At 37.1% G+C, this 22,934-nt stretch overlaps 1 non-coding gene across 1 annotated transcript; it reads right to left on the bottom strand.

Annotated features, from left to right (window-relative positions):
• Nucleotides 1-5,476: 5,476 nt before the first annotated feature.
• LOC113292181 lies at nt 5,477-5,582 on the bottom strand. Its single transcript, XR_003331707.1, has one exon. It is a non-coding gene; the product is annotated as a small nucleolar RNA R71 (small nucleolar RNA).
• Nucleotides 5,583-22,934: the final 17,352 nt, after the last annotated feature.

Below are 22,934 nucleotides of genomic sequence, written 5' to 3'. Positions count from 1 at the left end.
GAGGTCTTTATGGATGATTTTTCAGTGTTTGGTTCATCTTTTGATGAGTGCTTGCATCATTTGACATTAGTGTTGACTAGGTGTAAGGAAAAGAATTTAGTGCTTAATTGGGAAAAATGCCATTTCATGGTTGAATCAGGAATTGTCTTAGGGCACATCGTTTCTTCAAAGGGTATAGAGGTAGACAAAGCCAAAATTGACCTTATTAAGACTCTACAGGTCCCAAAACCGTAAAAGATGTTAGGTCATTCTTAGGGCATGCAAGTTTTTACCGTCGATTCATTAAGGATTTTATCTTGATTTCTAGACCTCTTTGCAATTTGCTTGCAAAAGATGTTAAGTTTATCTTTGATGATGCTTGCTTAAAGGCTTTTGATAAGCTTAAAACTTTACTCACTACTGCCCCGATAGTCCAGGCACCTAACTGGAACATACCCTTTGAAATTATGTGTGATGCTTCAGATTATGCTATAGGCGTTGTGCTAGGTCAGCGAGAAAATAAATTACTCCATGTGATTTACTATGCTAGCAAAACTCTAAATGATGCCCAAATGAACTATACAACTACCGAGAAGGAATTGCTAGCCATCGTGTTTGCCTTGGATAAGTTTAGATCCTATTTATTAGGTTCTAAGATCGTAATCTATATTGATCATGCTGCTTTGAAATACCTTTTGTCCAAGAAGGATACCAAACCTAGATTGATTAGATGGATCCTTTTGTTACAAGAATTTTTTCCAGACATTAGAGACAAAAAGGGTGCAGAGAATGTGGTAGCAGACCACTCGTCTAGGCTAGTTGTTAGTTCCCCTAATAATTCCCTTCCTATAAGGGATAGTTTTCCTTATGTACAATTTTTCTCTGTTTCCCAATCACCTTGGTATGCAAATATAGTGAATTATCTTGTTACTGGTCGAATGCCTCAACATTGGGGTAAGCAAGATCGTTCTAGGTTTTTAGCCGAGGTTAAGCATTTCTTTTGGGACGATCCTTATCTGTTTAAGTATTATCTGGACCAGATTATTAGGAGATGTGTATCTGAGAGTGACCAGTCTAGTATTATCTCCTTTTGTCATGAACATGCATGTGGGGGTCATTTTAGTGCTAAGAAGACTGCTGCTAAGATTTTGTAGTTTGGATTTTACTGGCCTTCGTTGTTTAAAGATTCCCATAGTCATTGTGTTTCTTGTGAGCGTTGCCAGAAGTTAGGAACCATTTCCCGTAGAAATATGATGCCTTTGAACCCTATTTTAGTGATTGAGGTCTTTGATGTGTGGGGCATTGATTTTATGGGTCCATTTCCTATTTCGTTTGGTTATCTTTACATACTTGTCGTTGTAGACTATGTGTCTAAGTGGGTTGAGACGGTTCCGTGTAAAACGAATGACCACAGGGTCGTAGTCCAGTTTTTGAAAGAGAATATACTTACACGTTTTGGTACGCCGCGAGCTATAATTAATGATGGAGGTTCACACTTTTTAATAGACCGTTTTCACTTTTAATGAAACAATATTGTATTACCCACAAAGTAGCTACCCCATATCACCCACAGACTAGTGGTCAGGTAGAGGTCTCCAATAGGGAAATTAAACGTATTCTAGAGAAAACAGTTAATCCAAATAGGAAAGACTGGTCGTCGAGGCTTACTGATGCCTTATGGGGTTACCGTACTGCGTTTAAGACACCCATTGGAAGCCAGACCGATACTAAAGACTTCATTGGGATTGTGAAGCCAGACCGATACTAATTTTATCGTAGTTGTGTGATCTGATCTTGCATCTTCTATCGTACGAGAACAATCAGATTGATTGGCTTGAGATTGATATCTCTGATAGGAAAGATATAAAAAGTAATCACAAACATCTTCGTCTCATTGTTTGTGATCCCGTAACATCTTGTTTCGCTACCATACGATTAAGATTGTTGTGAGGCGATTGATTTATCTAGGCTGTTCTTCGGGAATATAAGACCGGATTATCAATTGGTTCCTGTTCACCTTGATTATTATCAAAAGGCGGAACAAAACCTTTAGGGTTTATCTGTGGGAGACAGATTTATCCTTTGATAGACTTGTCTGTGTGAGAGAGATTTGTTTATTGTCAAAGCCTGCGTTTTGGGTCGTAGCAACGCTTAGTTGTTGGTGAGATCAGCTAAGGGAATCAAGTGTGCAGTATCCTGCTGGGATCATAGGCGTAGGGAGTGCAATTGTACCTTGGATAAGTGGGAGACTGATTGGGGTTCAACTACAGTCCAGTCCGAAGTTAGATTGGAGTAGGCTATTTTCTGTAGCGGCTTAATACAGTGTGTGTTTAATCTGGACTAGTGATAAACACATTTTTGTGTCCGATTTGTTTCGATTCTATATATTGTTAGTGCTCATTTTTGTACTTATTATGGTGTTTTATTTATTTGTAGGTATTTTTGGCCAATAAACATTTTTGAAAAAAAATTGGCTCGAAAAGTTGTCGGAAAGCACCCGGAGGACACTTGCTATTCGTACCTCCGGTTTGGATAAGGGGCACCCCCAGGACACCCCTTAAGGCGGCTGCTGAAGGAACCCCTACTCTGGTTAGGGGGCATCTCCGTTCTTCCCTATTTGAACAGAAAATTGGCGGGAAATATTTGGCAGTTGAGAACAAAATTAGGGTTCATATTTTGAAGGGGTTTACGCGAGATTCAATCTCGGATTTGTGTTGGGATGGACTCAAGTTAACCAAACAGGGTTGGTAATGGATTTTTTTTTGATCGAATTTGGTTGAATCATCGAGATGACTCAAAACAGGGACATGAGTTTCTCGGGTCTCTGTTACATTGGTTTGGAGGAGTTTTAGCCAAGTTTGCTCGTGGGATTGATTGGTAAATGGAAAGAATATCTTCCCAGAGATTCGACTATATCTTAGAGAGAGTTTGGGAGAGTATAAACAACTGAGATGCGTAAACAGATGGGTTCCAGAGACGTGTAGAAAAGAGAAACAAAAGTCCGAGACTTTTGGTGGAGGGAAGTGGAAGATTTCTCGGGATTTAATCGTCCTGTGAAGTATAAAGTGCTGGGACGAGTCACAAAAAGAAGTACGAAGCCTTTCATAGAAGTTTAGAACACCACAGAGCTCCAGAGATCGAGTTGCAGGAAAAATACCTTATTCTGCTGCTGCTACTGAAGAGGAAGAACACGAAGAACATTGACGTAGATGCAGAACACTATCGTTATTCAACAGCAGAACCCATCTATCGTTTATCAACAGTAATTGCATTAGGTCTTTAGCTACTGTTTCTTCTTTGTAACAGAGATTCTGCAACACCTTCACACTGTTGCGAATCGGCTGTGTTATCACTTTTTCACCTCCTTGTACACTTTTGAGCTATAAAAACATATTTTGAGAACATGGTTAATATGAGGAGATAAACCCCATTGCTGAGGCACTAGAGGAAGTTATTTTTCCAACAAGAAGTGGTATATTCTCTTTTATCTATTTATTGCAATTTTATTATGACTATTTTCCTTGAACTAATATCGAATATGATTTTTATTTGAGTAATTGTGATATATTTTGATGGAGTATGCTTAGTTTAAGACTTTTGATGTTTCATACTTGGTATTTACAATTATTGATTTTTAAAATATACTTGTTGCAATAGTAAGAATCAAATTGAACGAGAAAATTGCATGAATACAAAGATTCGATTAAATCACCTTAAACTTGGAAAATAGTGGAATCTTAGCCTCAGTGTTCTTTTAATATTGATACCAACTTTGTCAGTGTTTGTTATAATTATTAGTGAGCTTTCTATTTAGTTTTGAATTTAAGTTTAAAGTTATCCTTCACAAGTTCGAGAATCGAATCACTTTTTACCACTATCTACAAATCACATCAATTTTTGGCGCCGCCGACGCGGACTTGTTTTTAGGGTTTTAGTTTTATTTTATTTATTTATTATTTTTGTTCTTTTTTATGTTTTTGGGTATTTATCTTGTGTCTACAGGTTCTAGATCATAAAGAAAAGTGAGCCAAAGAGTTTGGTGATTTCATAAAGACTTGGAGCTAAAGGTTAAAGCAAAAAGAACAGAAAATAAGACAATTTTATTTTAGATAATTTTATTTTAGGGTTTGTTTATTTTCTTTTAGAAAAAAAATAATAATTGTATTAGGGTTTATTATTTTTGTAATTTTTCTTTTCTTTTTGGACTTTGGGACATTATTTTTTTTATTACCCCACGGAAGGGTACTTTAAATATAAACTGTTTGCAGAGAAGGAGGACAATTACGATATTGTCTCTGCACCTTGGGTTCGCACACTTGACATCGGAGTCAGTGGCCCGAGTCGACTACAACCGATTCATCCCCCGTCTGGAACGGGAGGTAAGATTCTAAACACTCGCGAATCCCCTGTCAGCGAGTTACTGGACTCCTTCGTATGCATATATGTTGAGGACTGAATACGGACATTTATTTTTCTAATAAAGGGCAAGCCCTGGCCATACAAGATAAGGGTTCGGATTACATCATCGTTATCTTCTTGCCCGCTTTAGGAACACGTAACCTACGCGAACCTAAGCCTAAAATTTTGACTAGAACGAGACCGATAGGGTAACGAGCTTAACAGGAAAGTCGTTCGAAAAATATTTGTTACTTTTTTAAGCATACTTCGAAGTTCTTGACAGTTTCTGTAAGTTGAATGCGTGACTGCGCCGCCTTGTAATACCGGTGAGGCCTTGGGTATCAAAGCTTCACCGATCTTCCCTCACCTCTATTCAACTTACTTTAACTCGGATTGATTCCAGAGGGGTTTGATTAAATTGAAACGAATTCCCGTTTGAAGGATTATAAGCTGGTCTAGAAACAATCTAAGTGGAGCCATCATGCTTTTTGTTTGCTAGAAATCAATAGGTTTGATTTGGTTGAGTCGGCCTTGATATGTGTTTGCTTACCCTTCCAATTTAGAAAATTCTATTGTATGCCTGAACGTAAAAGAGACGCACTAGGTAGATTTGTTAAAGAGAAACCTAGTAGTTCGAAGCGTCTCGATTACCTTAATCTAGAGAGTCCGACTTTTGAAGAGTCTGTTTTTGAACGTCCTTTGACTGAGGAGAGAATCCCTGTTGCTCCGATAGCGCCAGAAATGGCAACTTTGAAAGCTTTGTTGAATCCAACTAGGACTACTCGCCCCTCATGTATCAGGTTAGCTGAGACGGAAGCAACTTATGAACTTAAAACTGGGACCTTACAGCTGCTCCCAATCTTTTTAGGGAAAGAAAATGAAAACCCTTATTTCCATGTTAGGGACTTTGAGGAAATTTGTGATACCCTCAGGATTAGAAACCTAGATGATGATGCTTTGAAACTTAGGTTATTCCCGTTTTCCCTGAAAGATAAAGCTAAATCGTGGCTATATAGTTTGGCTTCCGGGTCAATCGAAACGTATGAACAACTTACATCTTCCTTTTTGAACAAGTTTTTCCCTAGGAACAAAACATCGTATATTAGGACGCAAATCTGTACGTTTTCTCAACAGGAGGGAGAAACTTTGTATAGTTATTTGGAAAGGGTCAATGATTTATTAGCCCAATGTCCTCATCATGGTTTAGAGAAGGTTAGGTTAGTTCAGATCCTTTATGAGGGTTTAGATTATCCCACCACAACCACAGTAGAATCTATGTGTACTGGTGGATTTGAGAACCAAACAGTTGATGACACGATGACATATTTGCATGAAGTCACCGAAAAGACCCAACAATGGGAAAGTAGTAAGGGACCCCAGAAAACAATTCTTCACAAAGGAAACGTTAATAGGGTAGAAGGACGCTATGAATCAGATGCCAAAATTGCTGCTATAGCGAAAAGGTTAGAAGCTTTAGAAGTGGGTAACACTAGTGGTAGATTGGAGCCTTTTCGGGAAGGCCAGAATAATGAAGAGCAAGCCAATGCTCTATATAATAACACTAGGTTTGATAATCGTAAGAAGTTTGACCCATATTCAGAAACCTATAATCCTGGTTGGAGGAACCATATGAAATTTTTATGGTCTAAGGGCCAGAGTCAGGGTCAGTCTAATAATTCTAATGCTCCCTCAGGTTTTGGCTACACTAGGAATACATCAGGCCAGAAAATAAAACGACTAGCTTAGAGGAATTTATTAAGATGTTAGCAAAAACTCAGGAAATGTTAGCACAGAGCCATGTTAGTTTTCAACAGGAAACCAAGCAGAATTTTCAAACTAATGCTCAGAGCCTTGCTAAGTTAGTACTTCAAGTCGGCCAAATAGCTAAGACCTTAAGTGAGAGAGATAATGGTAGGTTCCCTAGTCAGATTAATCCCAATCCTAGAGGAGTTCATGAAGTAGGTACAAAACCATCGAATCAATTGAATGCTATTAGAACCCTTAGGAGTGGTAGAATAGTAGACAATCGGGTAACCATGCCCGATAGTGAACATATTGTAGTTCATCCCTCAGGACCACTAGCTAAGGAAACTGATAAAATTTCTGATGATGCCAACTCAGTTCCTAAGAGGTCTGATTCTGTGCCTAGAGCCCCATTTCCTCAGCTATTAGTACCAACAAAGAAGGAATCGAACTTTAATGACATATTGGAGGTTTTTAAGCAAGTTACCATAAACCTTCTTTTATTAGATGCAATTAGGCAAATTCCTGCTTATGCCAAGTTCCTTAAGGATATATGTATGCGAAAGCGAAAACTTAGTGTCCATAAGAAAGCCTTTTTAGCTAGTCACGTAAGTTCAATTATTCAAAACACTACAACTCCAAAGTACAAAGACCCAGGTTCCCCTACCATTGCTTGTACAATAGGTAAACGCCGGGTAGAAAAATCTTTACTTGACTTAGGAGCCAGTGTGAACCTACTTCCGTACTATGTGTACTTACAGCTAGGACTTGGTGAAATGAAACCTACTTAGATAACACTGAAGTTAGCTGATAGGTCTGTTAAAATTCCTCGAGGTGTTATTGAGGATGTCCTTATTGAGGTCGACAAGTTTATCTATCCAGTGGATTTCGTGGTCCTAGATACTCAACTTGTCCCTGACCCAGAGAACCAGATACCTGTGATTTTAGGTCGCCCGTTTTTAGCTACGTCGAATGCGATCATTAACTGTCGAAATGGTGTGATGAATTTATCTTTTGGTAATATGACTATAGAGATGAACATTTTTAATGTCAGTAAGCTACCTTATGAGCTAGATGACACATGTGTTGAAGAGGTGAACATGATAGAAGCCTTAGTTCAGAAGTCATTACCTAACATTTTATTTGAAGACCCATTAGAAAGTTTTCTATCCCATTTTGGTTTAGATTTTGATGACGATAGCACTATTGAACAAGTGAATGCTTTATTAGATTCTACCCCTGTGTTAGACACTGGTAGATGGAAAGCTAGGTTCGAACCGTTACCAGTTTCTGAGACTACCCTAATTCCTTCTTTAGAAGAGCCCCCAAAGTTGGACCTTAAACCACTACCCGATACTCTACAGTATGTGTTTTTAGGCCCATCTGAGACTTTACCTGTGATTGTAGCTTCCGATTTGGATAGTGATCAGGAAAGTAGGCTAGTAAAAGTACTTCAAGACAATAAGGAAGCTTTAGGGTGGACTATAGCAGACATTAAGGGTATAAGTCCTACTGTGTGTATGCATCAGATTCATTTAGAGGAAGACTCCAAACCTTCTAGAGAGATGCAACGTCGACTGAACCCTAACATGAAAGAGGTAGTTCGAAAAGAGGTGCTTAAGTTGTTAGATGCGGGTATTATTTACCCAATTTCATACAGTAAGTGGGTCATCCCTGTTCAGGTTGTCCCCAAGAAATCAGGTATCACTGTAGTCCAGAATGATAATAATGAATTAATCCCAACCCGAGTCACCACAGGATGGCGTATGTGTGTTGACTATAAGAAATTGAACAAGGTCACAAGGAAGGATCACTTTCCTCTTCCTTTTATTGACCAAATGCTAGAGCGATTAGCTGGACATAGTCACTATTTCTTCTTAGATGGCTACTCCGGTTATAATCAGATCGTTATTGCCCCATAAGACCAAGAGAAAACCACTTTTACCTGTCCCTTTGGTACCTTTGTGTATAGACGCATGCCTTTCGGGTTATGTAATGCCCCTGCGAATTTTCATCGTTGTATGATGAGCATATTTTCTGATATGGTATAACGGTTTTTTGAGGTCTTTATGGATGATTTTTCAGTGTTTGGTTCATCTTTTGATGAGTGCTTGCATCATTTGACATTAGTGTTGACTAGGTGTAAGGAAAAGAATTTAGTGCTTAATTGGGAAAAATGCCATTTCATGGTTGAATCAGGAATTGTCTTAGGGCACATCGTTTCTTCAAAGGGTATAGAGGTAGACAAAGCCAAAATTGACCTTATTAAGACTCTACAGGTCCCAAAACCGTAAAAGATGTTAGGTCATTCTTAGGGCATGCAAGTTTTTACCGTCGATTCATTAAGGATTTTATCTTGATTTCTAGACCTCTTTGCAATTTGCTTGCAAAAGATGTTAAGTTTATCTTTGATGATGCTTGCTTAAAGGCTTTTGATAAGCTTAAAACTTTACTCACTACTGCCCCGATAGTCCAGGCACCTAACTGGAACATACCCTTTGAAATTATGTGTGATGCTTCAGATTATGCTATAGGCGTTGTGCTAGGTCAGCGAGAAAATAAATTACTCCATGTGATTTACTATGCTAGCAAAACTCTAAATGATGCCCAAATGAACTATACAACTACCGAGAAGGAATTGCTAGCCATCGTGTTTGCCTTGGATAAGTTTAGATCCTATTTATTAGGTTCTAAGATCGTAATCTATATTGATCATGCTGCTTTGAAATACCTTTTGTCCAAGAAGGATACCAAACCTAGATTGATTAGATGGATCCTTTTGTTACAAGAATTTTTTCCAGACATTAGAGACAAAAAGGGTGCAGAGAATGTGGTAGCAGACCACTCGTCTAGGCTAGTTGTTAGTTCCCCTAATAATTCCCTTCCTATAAGGGATAGTTTTCCTTATGTACAATTTTTCTCTGTTTCCCAATCACCTTGGTATGCAAATATAGTGAATTATCTTGTTACTGGTCGAATGCCTCAACATTGGGGTAAGCAAGATCGTTCTAGGTTTTTAGCCGAGGTTAAGCATTTCTTTTGGGACGATCCTTATCTGTTTAAGTATTATCTGGACCAGATTATTAGGAGATGTGTATCTGAGAGTGACCAGTCTAGTATTATCTCCTTTTGTCATGAACATGCATGTGGGGGTCATTTTAGTGCTAAGAAGACTGCTGCTAAGATTTTGTAGTTTGGATTTTACTGGCCTTCGTTGTTTAAAGATTCCCATAGTCATTGTGTTTCTTGTGAGCGTTGCCAGAAGTTAGGAACCATTTCCCGTAGAAATATGATGCCTTTGAACCCTATTTTAGTGATTGAGGTCTTTGATGTGTGGGGCATTGATTTTATGGGTCCATTTCCTATTTCGTTTGGTTATCTTTACATACTTGTCGTTGTAGACTATGTGTCTAAGTGGGTTGAGACGGTTCCGTGTAAAACGAATGACCACAGGGTCGTAGTCCAGTTTTTGAAAGAGAATATACTTACACGTTTTGGTACGCCGCGAGCTATAATTAATGATGGAGGTTCACACTTTTTAATAGACCGTTTTCACTTTTAATGAAACAATATTGTATTACCCACAAAGTAGCTACCCCATATCACCCACAGACTAGTGGTCAGGTAGAGGTCTCCAATAGGGAAATTAAACGTATTCTAGAGAAAACAGTTAATCCAAATAGGAAAGACTGGTCGTCGAGGCTTACTGATGCCTTATGGGGTTACCGTACTGCGTTTAAGACACCCATTGGAATGTCACCTTATCATTTAGTGTTTGGCAAGGCATGTCACCTGCCTTTTGAGTTAGAGCATCGAGCCTATTTGGCTATTAAGAACTTAAACTTTTCACTTGACAAGGCAGGAGCTCAAAGAAAGCTCCAGCTCAATGAGTTGGACGAGATTCGTAGAGATGCATACGATAGTGCTAAGGAGTATAAGAACAAAATGAAACTTGTGCATGATAGGAATATTTTACGAAAGTCATTTTATCCAGGTCAAAAAGTTCTTCTATATGAAACTCGGTTGCATCTATTCCCCGGGAAGTTACGCTCTCGATGGACCGGTCCTTTTGTGGTCCGTACTGTTTTTTCTCATGGCGCTGTTGAGATTGAGACAACAGATGGTAGTAGTTCTTCGAAGGTTAACGGTCAGCGATTGAAGCCCTTTAGAGAGCCTTTTCCTACAGGTGATGTTGAGGAGGTCCCTATGGAGGACTTTGTTTACCTTGATTGACCATCGAGGCGATTTTGTATGTTGTATATTATTTTTGTAGGTTTTTGGTTACACTTCACCCAGGTACTATCTTTCCGACTTCTCTCTTTACTATTTCCTCATGTTACTTATATTTTTGGTACTGTTCTTTAATTAGAAACATTGAGGACAATGTTATATTTAAGTTTGGGGGTGGGGTAGAACTTTTTGACCTTTTGTTACCTTTTCGTTGCAATAAATAAACTCCAGAGCCTAGAAATTTATCCTTATTAAGGATGGCACTACCCAATCTAAGTGGATGGAAGCATTTTGGTTGTAGGAGTTGAGGGACCAATCTGATTAGATGGAAACATCTAAAGAGTCTATTCATAAAAGCACAGAGCTCAGGTGTTAGAAATAACATGGTAGTTTCGCCATATCTCATTGAGTCCTTTTCACTTCTATTTTTATTTTATTTTCTTTTTAAAATATGTTTCTCTAAGTGATTAGGTGGGGCTCACGATTCAAGTTGTTACCATTGCTAGGGTGAAATAGAGTGATTGAGATAGCCATAAAAAAAAAGAAAGAAAAAAAGAGAGAAATTGAGACCAGACCATCAGACCAACTGGAATAAATTCAATAAATTCGACCACTAGAACCCTTGTATATGCCAGTTGTGTTGACCTAGAGTTAGGATTATCGACCATTGGTACCCTTGTATATGCCAGTGTGTTGATATTAGTCAGGCCGGTATCTCAGTCCATTAGGATAGGTTCATTATGGCAGTGGCCTTCAGACAGATATGAGAAACACCGTTCACCTTAGTCAACATCAAAACCATCTATGTTTTTGTATATCCATATTCTTAATCTATCCATGTGATTTGTTTGATTCTGAGTTTGGATGCGACTATCTGAGTAGAGCTCTGTCACTTTATATGAATTTTAGTATGCTTGAGTGCGAACTCGTGTACATCAATTGGAATTTCGCATCAGGGTACTTCCTCCTGTAGTCAATAAGTATGCCCACCAAGGAGATTCTTTAGTGCCTTCCAAGGTTCTGTGTAGATAACTAGGGTCTGGAGTATAAAGGTTTTGTGGGTATACCTCTGGTAAGCCCTCCAGAGACAACACTCCGCCACTAGAGACACCTAGGGGTTTAAAGGCTTATTGCATACGCTAAATGCAATCGAAGATGCCTGCGACAGTGAGCTAGGATTTTATTTCTATTTTATTTTTGCTCGAGGACTAGCAAATAATAGGTTTGGGGGTATTTGATAGACACATTTTTGTGTCCGATTTGTCTCGATTCTATATATTGTTAGGGCTCATTTTTGTACTTAATATGGTGTTTTATTTATTTGTAGGTATTTTTTGCCAATAAACATTTTGAAAAAAATTTGGCTCGAACAGTTGTCGGAAAGCACCCGGAGGACACTTGCTATTCGGACCCCCGGTTTGGATAAGGGGCACCCCCAGGACACCCCTTAAGGCAGCTGCTAAAGGCACCCATACTCTGGTTAGGGGGCATCCCTGTTCTTCCCTATTTGAACAGAAAATTGGCGGGACATATATTTGGCAGTTGAGAACAAAATTAGGGTTCATATTTTGGAGGGGTTTACACAAGATTCAATCTCGGATTTTTGTTGGGATGGACTCAAGTTAACCAAACAGGGTTGGTAATGGATTTTGTTTTGATCGAATTTGGTTGAATCATCGAGATGACTCAAAACAGGGACATGAGTTTCTCGGGTCTCTGTTACATTGGTTTGGAGGAGTTTTAGCCAAGTTTGCTCGTGGGATTGATTGGTAAATGGAAAGAATATCTTCCCAGAGATTCGGCTATATCTTAGAGAGAGTTTGGAAGAGTAGAAACAACTGAGATGCGTAAACAGATGGGTTCCAGAGACGTGTAGAAAAGAGAAACAAAAGTCCGAGACTTTTGGTGGAGGGAAGTTGAAGATTTCTCGGGATTTCATCGTCCTGTGAAGTATAAAAGTGTTGGGGCGAGTCACAAAAAGAAGTACGAAGCCTTTCAGAGAAGTTTAGAACACCACAGAGCTCCAGAGATCGAGTTGCAGGAAAAATACCTTATTCTGCTGCTGCTGCTGAAGGGGAAGAACACGAAGAACATTGACGCACAAGTATCTGTCGCAGAACACTATCGTTATTCAACAGCAGAACCCATCTATCGTTTATCAACAGTAATTGCATTAGGTCTTTAGCTACTGTTTCCTCTTTGTAACAGAGATTCTGCAACACATTCACACTGTTGCGAATCGGCTGTGTTATCACTTTTTCACCTCCTTGTACACTTTTGAGCTATAAAAACATATTTTGAGAACATGGTTAATATGAGGAGCTAAACCCTATTGCTCAGGCACTAGAGGAAGCTATTTTTCCAACAAGAAGTGGTATATTCTCTTTTATTTATTTATTGCAATTTTATTATAATTATTTGCCTTGAACTAATATCGAATATGATTTTTATTTGAGTAATTATGATCCATTTTGATGGAGTATGCTTAGTTTAAGACTTTTGATGCTTCATACTTGGTATTTACAATTATTGATTTTGAAAATCCACTTGTTGCAATAGTAAGAATCAAATTGAACGAGAAAATTGCATGAATACAAAGATTAGATTAAATCACCTTAAACTTGGAAAATAGTGGAATCTTAGCCTCAGTGTTATTTTAATATTAATACCAAATTTTTCAGTGTTTGTTATAATTATTAGTGAGTTTTATATTTAGTTTTGAATTTAAGTCTAAAGTTATCCTTCAGCTGGAGTTTGTAAACTCTGCCCGGTTGCTTAAGTCCGCGAACCTAGTCTGCGAACTTAAGAAGGTTATATATCTGAAGATGATTTCTGAACTTAAACTTATAAAGACTAAGGAATGCAATTTGCAAACCGTGACTATAAAGTTCATGAACCGATTCGAGTGAATCAAATCATCTTTGCTTCAATTGTGTCTTGTGTAGTACATAAGATTTTCTTGCAATTGAACAACTCTCTAACTAGTTCATTTGAGTCATTTGAACTAGTTATGGTGAAGAAGAATATGGTTGATATGAAATGCTCATATGGCTAACCTTTTGGTTAACTATTGTTGAATCAACAATGTACACGTTTGGGTACGGTTAACAAACCTAGAAGCGTGCATTTCATTTGTATATAACAAGCTAAGTTTTCGATCTAACGGTTGAGAAATATTATCTTGAATCTAAATCAGGTTTTCATCTAACGGTGGATATTGTTTGCTTTGTGACCAAGGCGAAACCTTGATTTGAAAGACTATATAAGGGGACATCTAGAAACTCTGCAAAACTAATCCCCACACCTCACGTGTGATACTAGTTTGCGTGCTAGAGTCGTTTCTCCTTTATTCTTTGGTTTTCTTCTTCTAAAACCAGGTTAACGACTTAAAGACTTCATTGGGATTGTGAATCCAGACCGATACTAATTTTATCGTAGTTGTGTGATCTGATCTTGCATCTTCTATCATACGAGTACAATCAGATTGATTAGCTTGAGATTAATATCTCCGATAGGCAAGATATAAAAAGTAATCGCAAACATCTTCGTCTCATTTTTTGTGATTCCGCAACATCTTGGTTCGCTACCATACGATTAAGATTGTTGTGAGGTGATTGATTTATCTAGGATGTTCTTCGGGAATATAAGACCGGATTATCAATTGATTCCTGTTCACCTTGATTATTATCAAAAGACGGAACAAAAAATTTAGGGTTTTTCTGTGGGAGACAGATTGATCCTTTGATAGACTTGTCTGTGTGAGACATATTTGTTTATTGTCAAAGTCTGCGATTTTGGGTTGTGGCAACTCTTAGTTGTGGGTGAGATCAGCTAAGGGAATCAAGTGCGTCGTATCCTGCTGGGATCATAGGCATAGGGAGTACAACTGTACCTTGGATCAGTGAGATACTGATTGGGGTTCAGCTACAGTCCAGTCCGAAGTTAGCTTTGAGTAGGCTAGTGTCTGTAGCGGCTTAATACAGTGTGTGTTCAATCTGGACTAGGTCCCGGGGTTTTTCTGCATTTGCGGTTTCCTCGTTAATAAAATTTCTGGTGTCTGTGTTATTTCAGTTTCCGCATTATATTGTTTTATCTTTATAATTGAAATAATACAGGTTGTGCGTTAGTTTAATCAATTGGAGAATCCGACCTAACGGTTGTTGATTGATATTGATTGAGACTTGTATATTGGTCTTTGGTACCATCCAAGTTATTCCTTGTAATTGATTAGTACTCGCAGTTTCTGTTTGAGGAAATCAAATCAAGAGAGAGAGAGATATAAACTCGTTGATGTACTTTTAATTGATTGAGTCTTGTTGATTCTATTAAAAGTATATTCGAGTTTCTTCATACAGATTGCTAAGCGAAATATTGGGTGGTGTTGTTAGACCCCCGCTTTTTCAAACCATCTTATTGATGGACATGCAAAAATCCTTGGTACTCAGAACATCTTGATCAGGAAACAGAAGAAAGTTATTGTTGACTACGCTAAGGCTCGACACTTTGTTCGCATTGTTGATCTAAAAACTGACGTTCTGACTCATGAACAAGGTGCTCTACGGTCAACAAAATCAAGGATATCAGTGACTCCTATTTCGATGGACCATTCAAGAGGTATAAAATCATCAAGGAAAACTGAGTTTTATTAGTTGCCTAGTAAGTCTTCTTTTTGGTTTAGTTGGAAGAATAACTAGTGCTTGGAATAACAATGATTGTGACTACACATAACTATTATTTTCATCTTCTTGTTCTTTTTGGCTTTATTGGTATTAAATTATAAAAAATATTTGGAGGATGATGTTTTTGCAGTATTAATCTTTATGATTTGATATATTGCAATTTTTTATGGGATGTTGGTGTTTATGTCCGTGAACTATGTTATCCCATATTTTGTCAAAAGTAAAGTCGTTCATGATCGGTATTCATGTATTGATTCAAGGATGAATAGACTTTTGACATATACAAAAGTTAAGCCTATATTGTCAATTATTTGATGGAAGATAGGTTAAAATCTTTTGTGTTCAAGGATTATGCCTATTAAATATCGTTATGAAAATAGTGATGGAAGATAGAATGAATCCTTGTGTATTCCACAGTATTGATCTTCACTGATCCATATTTTATGTAATACTGTGAGGCTCCGTAATGTGTCTTATGTTGAGCACGATACAACCAAGTTGATTAACTTTTGATTAGCTTTGTTGGTTGTTCCGTAAGGTACTTTACGTTGAGCATTTTTGAAATAAATTAATCATCTTGTTTGGTTATTTAGTTATTGGTCCATAAGTCCTTTTATGTCGAGCAAAACAAATGACAATTAAATTGATTAATTTTGAAATTAGTTTGGTTGTGTATTCCAATTAGTTTAATTATGTGTTCTCTTGTAATTATTCTAGTTGAGTATTTTCATACTCCGTAATATTCCTCTTATGTTGAGTATATGAACGACCATCCTAAACATTTTTTAATGATTATGTTAGTCGAATGCTCCGTAAGTTCTGTTTTGTCGAGCATAATCAATTAAGTTGATCACTTTGTTTAATTTGATTGCATATTCCGATTAAATTAATCATGGGTTTACTTATGATTAATTTGATTGAGTTTTTGGATATAAAAATCATTCTTATGGTTTTGGTGTCCAATAAAAATCCTTATTTTCTCTTGAAATTAAGGTCGCTCTTGTTGTTCCCTTGGGAATGACATCAAATGAGGGAGAGTTCTTTTGAAATTGTGCTTAATGGTCATATCTTGAGAGGTGTGCGGCTTTGGAATTTTAGAGGGGTTATCTTGTATCTTTAAACTCCTTGATGAATGATATTAGCTTCGGCTATATGATTTCATCTAAATTAGATGGTATGTATTTTTTTCTTTTAGTCATGAAATGTCTCTTACGGAAATTTCATATGATCCCGTTCTTGTAACTTTGCCAATTTTATTGAAAAAAATGGGGAGAATTAATATGTAGTTCACACTACGAGTACATATGGTTTACGGATCATTGTGTAAGGGGGAGTGGTTTCCATGTGAGATGGAGTATTGACTAAGAGGGAGTGATACATATCACCATAGTATTATTGTTGAAGTTGTGATACAATTGGACTTTGACACTGTGTAATAATACTATGACACTGTATAATAATGATCGAGACAGATGCTTCTCATTGTTATAGCTATGGATCTTCAACAACGGTGATGTTAAACTTACAACCTTTGGGATCATTGGAGTACTTGGAAGTGACGAAGATTTCGAGGAATGTTGAAGATTAGACATGTGGAATAGGAGCTACTAAAGTTTCTTTATCTTTTTTGTATTCCATATGTATTGATAGTTTTGTCACTAAAATTGACAAAGGGGGAGATTGTTAGAGCATTGCTCAGTCGAACTCGCATGCGTTGCTATCTCAAGCATGTTTGTCAATATTAGTGATCAAAACTATAAGTCTTGACTTCTATTCTATTATAGCTAAGTCTCGGACTAGGATAGAAAGTGTAGTTGAGCTCAAGGACTTCATGGAGATTCATCATACAAGAAGAAGAACTACTCAAGGAACTGGTGGAACTTCTCAACAAAAAGGTATGTGAAGACTTGAACTTATCTATCACTCAAAAGTATATCTACCCTATATCCTACTTCTTGAGACAAAAAGTCGTGTGCTATTAATATAGACTTAGATTATATACATTTGGTATTTCGAGCCGAGTATACCTCGCCTATCTATATCTCAAAATATGTGTTGGTAAGCGTTTCGCTTCGACCATGTTTATCTTTACCTAGTGACGAAAGTCATGATATGTTTCAATCACTTTGAAAATTGCTTTGACGAGAAATGGTGTAACAACTATATAACGTCCTTTAAGAATATTTCAATGATTGAAATGAGAGTTTAGATTACATAACCAATGATGGACATAAGTATTGTTGTGGAAACACATATGTGCGTAAGTCTTATCCCTTGAACCAAAGTTTGCGAACTTTGTTGATCAAGAGAAACCGGAAGAATGACTCGTTGCCAAGTCCGCGAACTGCCGAACTTCTCATCCCGAGAAATTCTACTGGAGTTGACAAACTAGTTGCGTGAGTACCAGTCTGCGAACCCAGTCCGCGAACCGGCGGAAAGTCTTTGCCGAGATTTTCTGTTGGAGTTTGTAAACTCTGTCCGGTTGCTTAAGTCCGCTAATTTAGTGTGCGAACTTAAGAAGGTTATATATATGAAGATGATTTCTGAACTTAAACTTATAAAGACTAAGGAATACAATTTGCAAACCGTGGATATAAAGTTCATGAACCGATTCGAGTGAATCAAATCATCTTTGCTTCAATTGTGTCTTGTGTATTACATAAGATTTCCTTGCAATTGAACAACTCTCTAACTAGTTCATTTGAGTCATTTGAACTAGTTATGGTGAAGAAGAATATGGTTGGTATAAAAATGCTCATATGGCTAACCTTTTTGTTAACTATTGTTGAACCAACAATATACACGTTTGGGTACGAATAACAAACCTAGAAGCGTGCATTTCATTTGTGTATAACAAGCTAAATTTTCGATCTAACGGTTGAGAAATATTAGCTTGAATCTAAATCAGGTTTTCATCTAACGGTGGATATTGTTTGCTTTGTAACCAAGGCGAAACCCCGATTTGAAAGACTATATAAGGGGACATCTAACAACTCTGCAAAACTAATCCCCACACCTTACGTGTGATACTAGTTTGCGTTCTAGAGTCGGTTCTCCTTTAACCTTTGGTTTTCTTCTTCTAAAACCAGGTTAACGACTTAAAGACTTCATTGGGATTGTGAAGCCAGACCGATACCACTTTTATCGTAGTTGTATGATCTGATCTTGCATCTTCTATCGTACGAGTACAATCAGATTGATTTGCTTGATATTGATATCTCCGATAGGCAATATATAAAAAGTAATCACAAACATCTTCGTCTCATTGTTTGTGATTCTGCAACATCTTGTTTCGCTACCATACGATTAAGATTGTTGTGAGGTGATTGATTTATCTAGGCTTTTCTTTGGGAATATAAGACCGGATTATCAATTGGTTCATGTTCACCTTGATTATTATCAAAAGACGGAACAAAACCTTTAGTGTTTATCTGTGGGAGACAGATTGATCCTTTGATAGACTTGTCTGTGTGAGACAGATTTGTTTATTGTCAAACCCTGCGATTTTGGGTCGTAACAACTCTTAGTTGTGGGGTGAGATCAGCTAAGGGAATCAAGTGTGTAGTATCCTACTGGGATCAGAGGCGTAGGGAGTGCAATTGTACCTTGGATCAGTGGGAGACTTATTGGGGTTCAACTACAGTCCAGTCCGAAGTTAGCTTAGAGTAGGCTAGTCTCTGTAGCGGCTTAATACAGTGTGTGTTCAATCTGGACTAGGTCCCGAGGTTTTTCTGCATTTGTGGTTTCCTCATTAACAAAGTTTCCGGTGTCTGTGTTATTTCTATTTCCGCATTATATTGTTTTATCTTTATAATTGAAATAATACAGGTTGTGGGTTAGATCATCAATTAGAGTATTCCAACCTTTGGTTGTTGATTGTCATTGATTCATCCTTGGATATTGGTCTTTGGTACCATCCAAGTTATTCCTTGTGTTTGATTAAAGACTCGCTGATTTCTATTAGCTCTAGTAAATCAAAACAAGAGAGAGATATTAATTCCTTGAGATACTTTTAACTAGATTGAGTCTGACTGTCTAGTTGATTCTCTAGAAAGTATTTCAGAGTTAGTCCATACAGATTGCTAAGCGAAATATTGGGTGGTGTTGTTAGACCCCCGGTTTTTCATCATGATTTTACGATTTTATCCCTTGTTGAATATCCACCATCAACAACCGGATACAAATCCATGTGGTTTGTTAATTTCCAAATAAATCCTTCTTTTCTTGTGAAAGTAAGGTCGTTAATGTCGTTCTTTCGGGAATGACATATCATGGAGGAGAGTTCTTAATTGAAATTGTGCTTAATTTCCATATCTTTGTGGGGAGTGCGAATGTGGAATTTTTTAGGAGTTATCTTGTATCTTAATAAACTCCTTGATGAATACACTAAGTTTTGACTATGTGAAATCGTCGAAACAACTTGATATGTTCTATTTTGGTCATGAATTATCTCTTTGAAAATTTCATTATGATCCCATAGTTTTCGTACCTTTGCCAATTTATATTGGTTTACGGATCACTATGTACGGGGGAGTGGTTTTCTTTGTCAGATGAAGTATTTACTAAGGGGGAGTGATACATATCACCATATTATTGTTGTCAAAGTTGTGATGCAATTGGACTTTGTTATTGTGTAATACTACTATGACATTGTATAACAATGATTGAGAACATCTGTTTTCTTATTGTTATGGCTATAGATCTTCAACAACAATGATGCTGAGTTGAAAATGTTCAGAATCACCGGAGTACTTGGAGTAGCAAAGAATTCAAGGAATGTTGAAGAGCCAAGAAAATCAAGCATGATGGATGAGAAGCTAGAAAGTTTATTTATTTTGTAATCCATATGTATTTATAGGTTTGTCAATAAAATTGATAAATAGGGAGATTGTTAGAGCACTGCTCGACCGAACTCGCAAGCGTTGCTATCTCAAGCTTGTTTTTAAAGTTTAATTGATCAAAACTGTAATCTTGATTTCTAGTCTACTTATAGCTATGTCTCGGATTAGGATAGAATGTGTAGTTGAGCTTTAGACTTCATGGCGTTCATCGATTGAAGACGAAGATCTACTGAGGAGAGCTTGGAGGAACTTCATCAACAAAAGGTATGTGGACACTAAAACTTATATGTCACTCAGAAGTCTATTCTATTCTATCTTCTAATGAGACTAAGTCGTATGTATATATAGACTTTTATATTATACACATTTGATATTTCGATCTGAGTTTATCTCAGTTATCTATTTCTCGAAATATGTGTTGGAAGCTTTTTGATTTAGCTATGTTCATCATTATTCTTGCAGAGTTTAGTTGGAAACAATTTATTTATTGGAAACTAAATATTTAGTCAAAACATGAAATTGCCTTGAAACATTTTATATGATTTGTGTGAGACAACCATTTGATGTCGACTTGGGAAGTTTCATATTGATCATTCGATCACTTGAAAATTACTTGAAGCTAATAGTTTGTGTGAGACAATTATTGTCGTCTTCTAAGGATGTTTCAATGATTGAAATGGGAGTTTAGAGATACAAAACGGTGTGCATACCTAGTGTTCGGAATGTATTGTTATGATTCAGGTCTGGTAACCTTGTTTGCGTACCTAGTATGTGAAAGGTTTTACCTGTAAAGGTCCGGGAACCTTATTTGCGTACCTAGTATGCGGACGGTTACCTGAGTAGGGTCTGGGACAGCTGTTTGCATACCTTGTTAGCGAACGGATGGACAAGACCAAGGTCCGAAGCTGTTGTTTGCATACCTGGTTTGCGAACACAGTGGTTTAAGTTCTAAAATCGGTTAATTATGATTCTCATACTCATGAACTAAATATTTATGAATTAAGGAATCCAATCTTTGCAAATCTAGGCTTAATGTTCATGAATCGATTCTTGTATACGTACTTTGTATAATTACGAATCAAACCGATATTGTTTCAATTGGTTCATATATATTTCTATGAGATAGTGAACAATTGAACAAATATAATTGAAACACAATTAGATTCATTTGATTATATTTCATGATTGATTGATCATCGTATTTGATCTAGAAATGTTAGATGAATGTGGTTAAGACAAAAGTGTTCATATGGCTAACTTCGGTTAACTGTTATTAAGCCAACTCAATATACACGTTTACGTACAGTTACCCATATCTAAATGAAGGCATATTTCATTTGTGTGTAACAAGCTAAGACCATCTAACGATGGAGACTGATTGCTTTATTTTAAAGCAGACTTAGCTTGAATCTTAAATCAGGAGTTCATCTAACGGTGAATATTGAATGCTTTGTTACTAAGCTATCTTAGCTTTGATTGTACGAAAACCCTGATTTTAAAGACTATATAAGGGAGAACACTAGCAACTGGAAAACCTAATCCCGACACTTTCCTGTGTCCTAGTTCAAACTAGAGTCGATTCTCCTTTAACCTAGGTTTTTACAAAACCCTATTAGGTTAACGACATGAAGATTTCGTTTGGGATTCGTGAAGCCAGATTCAACTATTTACTATTTTCTATGTAGTTGCGTATTTTGATCTTACTCGTTCTATCGTATTGAGTACTATCTTCTCTAAGATTTGCTCGAGATTTATCTCCGATAGGTAAGATATAAAAAGTAGTCACAAAATTCTTCGTCTCAGAATTTGTGATTTCACGGTAACTTCTTCTATTACCATATAGTTAAGTTATTGTGAGGTGAGTGATATTTCTAGGATGCTCTTCGAGAGTATAAGACCGGTGAAAAAGCGGGGGTCTAACAACCACACCCAATATTTCGCTTAGTAATCTGTATGCACTAACTCCAATATACTTTCAAGAGAATCAACTAGACAGTCAGACTCAATCTTAAAAAAAGTATATCAAAGAGTTATATCTCAATTTATCGATTCAATATGCAATCAAACAAATACGAATTTGCGAGCCTGATTAAATTCAAGAGAAATCATTTGAACGGTACCAAAGACCAATGTTCAAGGATCTATCAATTTAAATCAACAACCAAAGGTTGGATTTACCAATTGATCGATACAACGCACAACCTGTGATATTTCAATTATATAACGAAATATAATGCGGAAAAGAAATAACACAGACACCAAAAGTTTTGTTAACGAGGAAACCGCAAATGTAGAAAAACCCCGGGACCTATTCCAGATTGAACACACACTGTATTAAGCCGCCACAGGCACTAGCCTACTACAAACAAACTTCAGTCTGGACTGTAGTTGAACCCCAATAAATCTCACACTGATCCAAGGTACAGTTGCGCTCTTTACGTCTCTGATCCCAGCAGGATACTACGCATTTTATTCCCTTAGTTGATCTTACCCACAACTAAGAGTTGCTACGACCCAAAGTCGAAGACTTTAATAAATAAATCTGTCTCACACAGAAAAGTCTATAGGAATAGATAAATATGTCTCCCACATAAATACCTACGAGTTTTGTTCTGTCTTTTGATAAATCAAGGTGCACATGAACCAATTGATATACCAGACTTATATTCCCGAAGAACAGCCTAAAAATATCAATCACCTCACAATATTATTAATCGACTAGCGAAACAAGATATTGTGGAATTACAAACAATGAGACGAAGGTGTTTGTGACTACTTTTCTATCTTGCCTGTCAGAGATATAAATCTCAAGCCAATCTTACGATTGTACTCAATCACGATAGAAACAGAAAGATCAGATCACACAACTGTAGAGAAAATAGTTGGGTCTGGCTTCACAATCCCAATGAAGTCGTCAACCTGCAGGGTTTTAAGAGAAACCTAAGGTTAAAGGAAAATCTACTCAAGTTTACACAACTAGTATCACACAGAAGGTGTGGGGATTAGATTTCCCAGTTTCTAGAGTTCTCCTTTATATAGTCTCCAAAATCAGGGTTTGCAATCT

Source organism: Papaver somniferum, chromosome 6 (genome assembly GCF_003573695.1).
Source record: "Papaver somniferum cultivar HN1 chromosome 6, ASM357369v1, whole genome shotgun sequence".
NCBI lineage: Eukaryota > Viridiplantae > Streptophyta > Magnoliopsida > Ranunculales > Papaveraceae > Papaver > Papaver somniferum.
Note: the sequence above shows the minus strand (reverse complement) of the source record. Positions and strands in the feature narration are given on the sequence as shown.